This window comes from Silene latifolia, chromosome 6 (assembly GCF_048544455.1).
Source record: "Silene latifolia isolate original U9 population chromosome 6, ASM4854445v1, whole genome shotgun sequence".
NCBI lineage: Eukaryota > Viridiplantae > Streptophyta > Magnoliopsida > Caryophyllales > Caryophyllaceae > Silene > Silene latifolia.
The window spans coordinates 62,906,557-62,914,555 of NC_133531.1; positions in this window are offsets into that span (position 1 = coordinate 62,906,557).

Sequence of the window (7,999 nt, forward strand, 5' to 3'; positions counted from 1 at the left end):
TCGACTTGAAACTCTCGAGGTATGATTCGTTTGTCGTGTCATCTCTTCGTCTTCTCTTTGTAGATGTGTGAGCTATCATAGGCATTTAGCCTATACTCCACCAGTTTAGCTAGCTGCAATAAACGGTTCTGGCCACACAACTTAGGATCAAAGTTAAGTTCACGAATCGCCCACCAGGCTTTGCATTCTAACTCAATAGGTAAATGACATGACTTCCCGTAAACCAGCCGATATGGTGATGCACCAATCGGTGTTTTAAAGGCAGTCCTATAAGCCCATAATGTGTCTTCTAATTTAAGACTCCAATCTTTCCGTGATTTAGAAACTACCTTATCTAAGATCTCTTTAATCTCACGATTAGAGACCTCAACTTGACCACTAGTTTGGGGATGATACCCCAAACCACGCCGGTGTTGAACCAGAACCTTGGACAAAATAGAGGTTAGTTTCTTTTCCTTAAAATGCATTCCCCCATCACTAATGACGACCCTAGGGACACCAAATCGGGGAAATTTAATCTTTTTAAACATTTAAATCACGGTCTTGGCATCACAGTGGGGCGAAGCAATTGCCTTCACCCACTTAGACACATAATCGACAGCTACCAAGATATACCTGTTACCTTTACTTGACGGGAAGGGTCCTTGGAAATCGATGTCCCAGACATCAAAAACCTCGACCTCTAGGATACCATTTTGTGGCATCTCAGGTCTCTTTTAAATGTTCCCGGAGCGGTGGCAAGCATCACAAGCTGAAACAAAAGTCTTAGCATCAGCAAACAAAGTTGGCCAGTAAAAGCCAGATTGAAGTACCTTAGCCACGGTACGCGATGGACCGTGGTGACCACCATAAGCGGATGAGTAACAGCCTTACAAGATCACCCTGGTCTCCCACTACGGAATACACCATCTGTAGAGACCGTCTGCACACTCCTTAAATAAATAAGGGTCATCCCAGAAGTACTGCTTAGCGTTATAAAGAAAACGCTTCCTCTGCTGATAAGAAAGGTCAGGCGGCAGCATGCCACTAACAACGTAATTAACTAAATCTGCATACCAAGGATCTTGGTTAATAATAGAAGACGGAACAGCAAATAAAGAATCATTAGGAAAAGAATCGTCAATAGGTAAAGAATCTTCTCCCTCTTGCTGTGACAGTCGTGACAGATGATCAGCTACTACGTTCTCAGCACCTTTCTTATCTTTTATCTGGAAATCAAACTCTTGAAGGAGGACTATCCATATCAACAGCCGTGGTTTAGCTTCCTTCTTAGCAAGAAGGTGTATCAGCGCTGCATGGTCAGTAAAAACAGTAACTTCTGACCCTATCAAATAAGAACGAAATTTTTCTAGCGCATATACCACAGCTAGCAGCTCTTTCTCAGTAGTGGTGTACTTCACTTAAGCCTCATCCAGAGTTCAGCTCACATAGTAGATTGCATTCAAAGCTTTGTCTTTCCTTTGGCCTAGCACCGCTCCTAGTGCATAGTCACTAGCGTCACCCATAATCGGCGCCGAAATCAAGGCCTGCTTTAACCTGTTAAAAGCATAAAGACACTAATCAGTAAATACAAAGGGGGCATCCTTAAGCAACAACTGTGTAAGTGGTTTAGAAATTTTTGAAAAGTCCTTGATAAACCGGCGATAAAAGCCAGCATGACCAAGGAAACTCCTCACTCCCTTGACATTAACAGGAGGAGGTATTTGCTGAATCACTTGCACCTTCGCTTTGTCAACCTAAATACCCCTGTCAGAAACTAAGTGCCCTAAGATAACTCCCTCGTTGACCATAAAGTGTCACTTCTCCCAATTAAGCACAAGGTTAACCTGGATGAATAGGGATCTGAAAAAACCCTGAGTACCCATCTAGATAACAGAACAACGTATGAGAAGCTAACCTTTCTACCATTTGATCAATGAAAGGAAGGGGAAAGTGATCTTTCTTTGTGGCGGCATTCAGCTGTCTGTAGTCTATACACATCCGACAGCCAGTCACTACTCTCGTAGGTATTAACTCGTTTATGTCATTCTTGACCACAGTAGTCCCTCCTTTCTTAGGAACTACCTGAAATGGACTCGCCCACTTAGAATGACCAACAGAATAGATAATACCTGCGTTAAGCAGCTTCATTACCCCAGCCATCACAACATCCTGCATCTTCTGGTTCAGTCGGCGCTGACCCTGTCTGCAGGGCTTGTGGTCTTCCTCAAACTCAATCCTATGTATACAAATGTCGGGACTAATCCCCTTGATGTCATCCAAAGAATAACCCATAGCTTTCCTGTTTTTCTTAAGCACAGCTAACAAAGCAGTCAGCTGATCATCATCAAGCTAGCACTAACAATGACTGGATATTGCTCTGTATCATCTAAGAAGGCATATTTAAGATGAGAAGGGAGAGGCTTACGCTCAGGTGCCTTTAACTCTATGGCGCAGAGAGTACTAATCATTTGTTCCACCCTCTCTCCTTCGGCGTCGGTGAGTTCACGTTCATCTAAAGCAGTTTCAAGCAAATCCAACACAGCGTCATTATTATCTGGGTTATCTGCACACTCATCCAAATGCATCAGAGCTTCTAGTGGGTCCATTATAAAAGAACCCGACCAGAAGTCATAGACAGACTCGTCAACAATATCAACAGAATAACATGTATCCTCTATCATTGGCCGAGCAAGAGTACTAGGCAGACTGAAAGTGATCACGTCATCCCCCACTGCAAGAGTCAAACGCCCTTGTTTGACATCAATAATGGCCCCAGCTGTACATAAGAATGGTCTTCCTAGTATAATTGGGGTCCGGGTATCCTCACCTATGTCTAAAACAATAAAGTCCACTGGTATAAAGAACTTACCTACTTTGACAGGCACGTCCTCTAAGATACCCAAGGGTCGTCTTACAGATCTATCAGCCATCTGTAATATAATGTAATGTTAGTCATTTTAAGGTGACTCATATCAAGCTTCCTGCAGATAGAAAAGGGCATGACCCTGACACTGGCTCCTAAATCACATAGAGCCTTGTCTATTACTTCATTGCATATAGTACAAGTAATAGAGAAACTACTCGGGTCCTTCATTTTAGGCGGAGCTTTATTTAAAAGTAAATTACTAGACTCTTCCATAAAAGCAACCGTCTCAAATTCACTAAGCTCTCTCTTACGCGTCACAATGTCTTTCATAAATTTAGCGTAAGTAGGTACCTGGGTAATAAGTTCGGTAAAAGAGACAGTTACCTGGAGGTTCTTGACCACGTCCATAAACTTAACGTACTGTCGCTCAACTTTAGCATCCTTCAAACATCTCGGATAGGGAACCCTGGTAGCCATGAGTGGACCCGGGACTTTCTCTTTACCTATAGCAGCACGTGACACCTCCACAGCAGGGGGAGAAGACACGGTAGCGGAATTAGAAGTTGAATTTGATGTTCGACTGGCTCTGGTACTCTATCGAGTAGTTTCTTTACTCGATCGAACTGTTTTTGTTGACAAATCACTCGATCGAGGAATATGCACCTCTCGATCGAGGTCTTCAATTTCAGCTTCTGTCGATCGAGCCCCAGAATTACTCGATCGAACAACATTCTCTGCTAAGTTACTCGATCGAGAGGAATTAACTTCTCGATCGAAATCTTCAATTGTGGCACTTCTCGATCGACCAGGTATGGTACTCGATCGAGTGCTAGGAGAGGCTAAATCACTCGATCGAGCTGTATTTTCACTCGATCGAGCTGCAGGATGATATTCAGAAGGGATATCGTCAAGTAGCTCTTCCAAATCGTCATCCGGGGTATCATCAGCTGTCACAACCCCGTCTTCTGGCATTTTCGGTCCATCATAAGTAAGACTGCTTCGGAGAATAATGGCATTGACTGGATCACATGGGGGCGATTGATTCGCCTGGTTTTGCACGAGTGTTAGCCGCGCAACTTGCTCTCTTAGCTCTACTATGGCAATATTATCCTTATCGGATTTCTTCCCAAACTGGTGCGTTATGTTCAATACCAAGGATTTCAATTCGGCGAACTCCTCATTTGTAGAGGACGAATCTGGTTGCGGCATTAGTGTAGGGGAGCTAGTACTCGTTGAGGTCAAGTCTTCATATAACTTAGAGAATGGCACTCCTTACTTGTATTTTTGATAAGCAAGGACACGCTCTACATTCGCCATATACCAATAGGGTCATGCCCCTCCATACCGCATCTACCACATACAATCTCATGCTCAGTAATAGCACAAACTTGTTTATGCTCACCCATGGTCTGTATAATCTCCGGACTGCCCAACCTTCCACTGGGACCTTCCACTTCAGCTACTATCAACTCATTTACATACCTACCTCCCCGGGGATTTCCATATTCGGCAACGTGGATGGTCATTTCCTCAATAAGATGCCACCCTTGATCATCCTCTACATTTTTCTGGAATCTCCACTTGGCCGCATTATCAAGAACGACTCTCAGGTCCGGATACAATCCGTTGTAGAATTGGGTGCATAAGAACCATCGCTTAAAGCCATGATGGGGTACAGATCGGACGAGCATCTTGAACCTAGTCTAAGCCCCATTCAAGTCTTCAGTAGGTAGTTGCTCAAATGCAGTAATTTGAGCTCTCAACGCATTAGTTCGCTGTGGTAGGAAGTATCGTCTGTAAAAGGCTAAGGCAAGGGAATTCCAGTCAGTCACACCGGCAGCTTTCCTATCCAAATCTGTCAACCATTCCTGCGCATCATCAGTCAATGAGAAAGGGAAAAGGACTCCCTTAACTCTATCTTGTGTTACCCCAGCAGCTAGAGGAATAGTGGAGCAATACTCTGTAAATAGCCCTATATGCTTGCACGGATCCTCTCCAGGTACCCCCTAAAGAGATTTCTCTCAACCAGCTGTATATAAGAGGGATCGATTCCAAAGGTCCCGGAATCAGTAGTGGGTAACAGGAAACCTTTAGGAAGGGTATGCACCGTAGGCTCTGAATAACTGGCTATATTCGGCATCCTAACAGATAGAATTTACAGCAAGGCAGGTACGACAATGTTCTCTTCTTAGAACAGATATCCTGCAAAACTAATTAAGAACTTGCAAAAATATGAGATCAATCTCAAGGAATAAATTCCTTGAGATGAGAGACAAACTCAATAAAAGCAACAAAATTACGCTACCTCCCCGGAAACGGCGCCAAAATTTGATACCGTCGTCAGGTACCAAAAATAAAGCCATGATACACTAACAGAAGCTAGCAGTAAGTAAGGTTGATCTCCAGAGGGAGGTGGGAAAATGTCAGCTTTAGCTAAGTTCGTCTCGGTAACTGTTTTGGGGGTTTTAGTTGTTTCTTCTATTCTAATGAGGTCAAGGAAGAGAAATAAATCAAGAGAAATGGAATTAAGCAAGCAGGGAGAAAATAGCTAAGACAGGCGGTTTACCATGATTCTCTAGTCATGCAATCTAAGTGTTAGGTCAATGCAGGTATGATCTATGGAGCAATGAATATCTCCTTCCGGTCCCAATTCGCTCTAAAACACAAATTGTTTAGCTTCCGCCCTCACTAAAGTGCCCTAATATTCGCTACAAGTCTCACCCTTTCCAATCTTCCGATCTAGGTCAGGGTTTACCGTGATTTATTAACTAATTGTGTTGACTCAATTAGACAAGAACAATTATATGTAGCGATTAACAACATAGACTAGACTAGCATCAAACCTAATAATTCAATTTACACTTCCCTTAAAATCATGGCTCCCCTATGTCTTAGCAAGGGAGATAAGCTACGCATTATTATCGGGGTAGCAACAATCACACACAAGCAAGAGAGATTAAACATGATAACAAAGCAATGAAAGATTGATAATAGTAATTGTATGTAAAGGGAGAAAGAAATAAAAAGCAACAATAGATTAAGATTAAAAATTAAAGAAGAATAAGGTACCGATTACAGATTTCACGATCCAAGCCAAAGTTCTAGAGTAAGAGTATGAGAGAGTAAGGAGAAAAAGAGATATTGTCGTCTAAGAGATGATGAAGAAGAAGTTCTCAACGTAGTTCTTAACCTAACTTATATCCTAATTACAAAGCCCATCTCGAATTAAGGCAAAAACACGCATAAATAGCAAAGTCTCTCGATCGAGTGAAATGAAACCACTCGATCGAGGACAAACCCTGAAATTCCTCTCGATCGAACAGAAATGTCGTTCGATCGAGTACTCCTTGTATCAGCCCTTTCGATCGATCAACAGAACAGCTCGATCGAATGATTCTTCGTAGGATGAAGCATTCGATCGACCAAATAGTTAGTCGATCGAGCTATATTGGCACATAGGACTCTTTGGCACCTTCCGAGGTCAGCTCACGCGTCTTTAGGTGATGGATTCCAAGCTCCGATTCCTTATTCTCCAAAATGCATGCAAATGAGACAAGTTTAGGCTCGGTTTTGCTCCTTTCTGGTCCGCACCTGCAATTTACACAAGACAAACCAAAGTAGACTATTCGGGGGTGTTTGTAGCAAGATGCCACATAAATAATACAGAAATGCATGTAAAAATGAGGTAAAAACCTTATATAAAATACACGCATCAATCGACGGTAATCTCTACAAACCCATACGACATGATGGTATCATTAAACTTTAAATACCATTGTCTGGAAGCTTGTTTTAGCCCATATATCGATTTTCTCAGCCTACACACCTTATCTTCATTGCCCGGGGATGCAAATCCTTCAGGTTGGTCCATATATACTTCTTCCTCAAGCTCACCGTTTAGAAAAGCGGTCTTTACATCTATTTGGTGAAGCTCTAGATCATAATGAGCTACCAAAGCCAAGACAATTCTTAAAGAATCTTTCTTTGACACCGGAGAGAAAGTTTCTTTATAATCAATACCATCCTTCTGAATGAAACCTTTGGCAACAAGTCGAGCCTTATACCTTTCAATGTTACCATAAGAGTCCCTTTTGGTCTTATAGACCCATTTCGACCCAACGGCCTTAGAACCCTCAGGCAACACTACTAAGTCCCATACTTTGTTGTCATCCATAGATTTCATCTCTTCTTTCATGGCAATTAACCATTTTTCAGAATTATCACTTCCCATGGCCTTATGGAATGAGACTGGATCCTAACTAATGCTCAAGTCACATTCAACCTCAACGTTATATGTCTCGTAGTCATCTGGGATGGCTGATCTTCTTTCTCTGACATATCGCCTTAATTGTTCCTCTGGAACGTTGGCTAATCTTCTTCGCTTTACAGATTGCCTTGACTATTCACGTGACATATTATTCTCCCCTTGAATTGTGACTTGATCATTGTTGTTGTCATTTTGTGGGTTTTTCACGTCATTTCGTTGTTGTTCCACTATGTCATTTGACTCTGACGGCATAATTGGTACAACAATTTCATGTGCAACTTCAGGAGAAGGAACTTCAACCTGAATTTCTTTAATGTCCACTTTTCGTGGTTCAATGCCCCCACTAGTTTGACCATTCTCAATGAATCTAGCATTTCCAGTCTCTATTATTCTTGTACTGTGATTAGGACAGTAAAATCTATACCCCTTTGACTTTTCAGGATAGCCAATGAAATGACCACTGACTGTCCTAGGATCTAGCTTCTATTCATTTGGGTTATACAACCTTACTTCAGTTGGGCAACCCCAAACTCGAAGATGTCTTAAACTCGGTTTTCTTCCCGTCCAAAGTTCATAAGGAGTCTTAGGAACTGCTTTACTAGGGACGCGGTTTAAAACATAGGTTGATGTCTTTAATGCATAAATCCATAGTGAAAGAGGTAAAGAACAATTGTTTAGCATGCTCCTAACCATTTCCATTAAAGTACGGTTCCGCCTTTCAGCAACACCGTTCTACTGAGGTGTACTAGGCATTGTATACTGTGCACAAATACCCCTACTTTCAAGTAACTTTGCAAATGGACCAGGACATTGTCCATTTTCAGTAAACCTTCCATAAAACTCACCACCTCTATCATACCTCACAATTTTCACTTTCTTTTCTA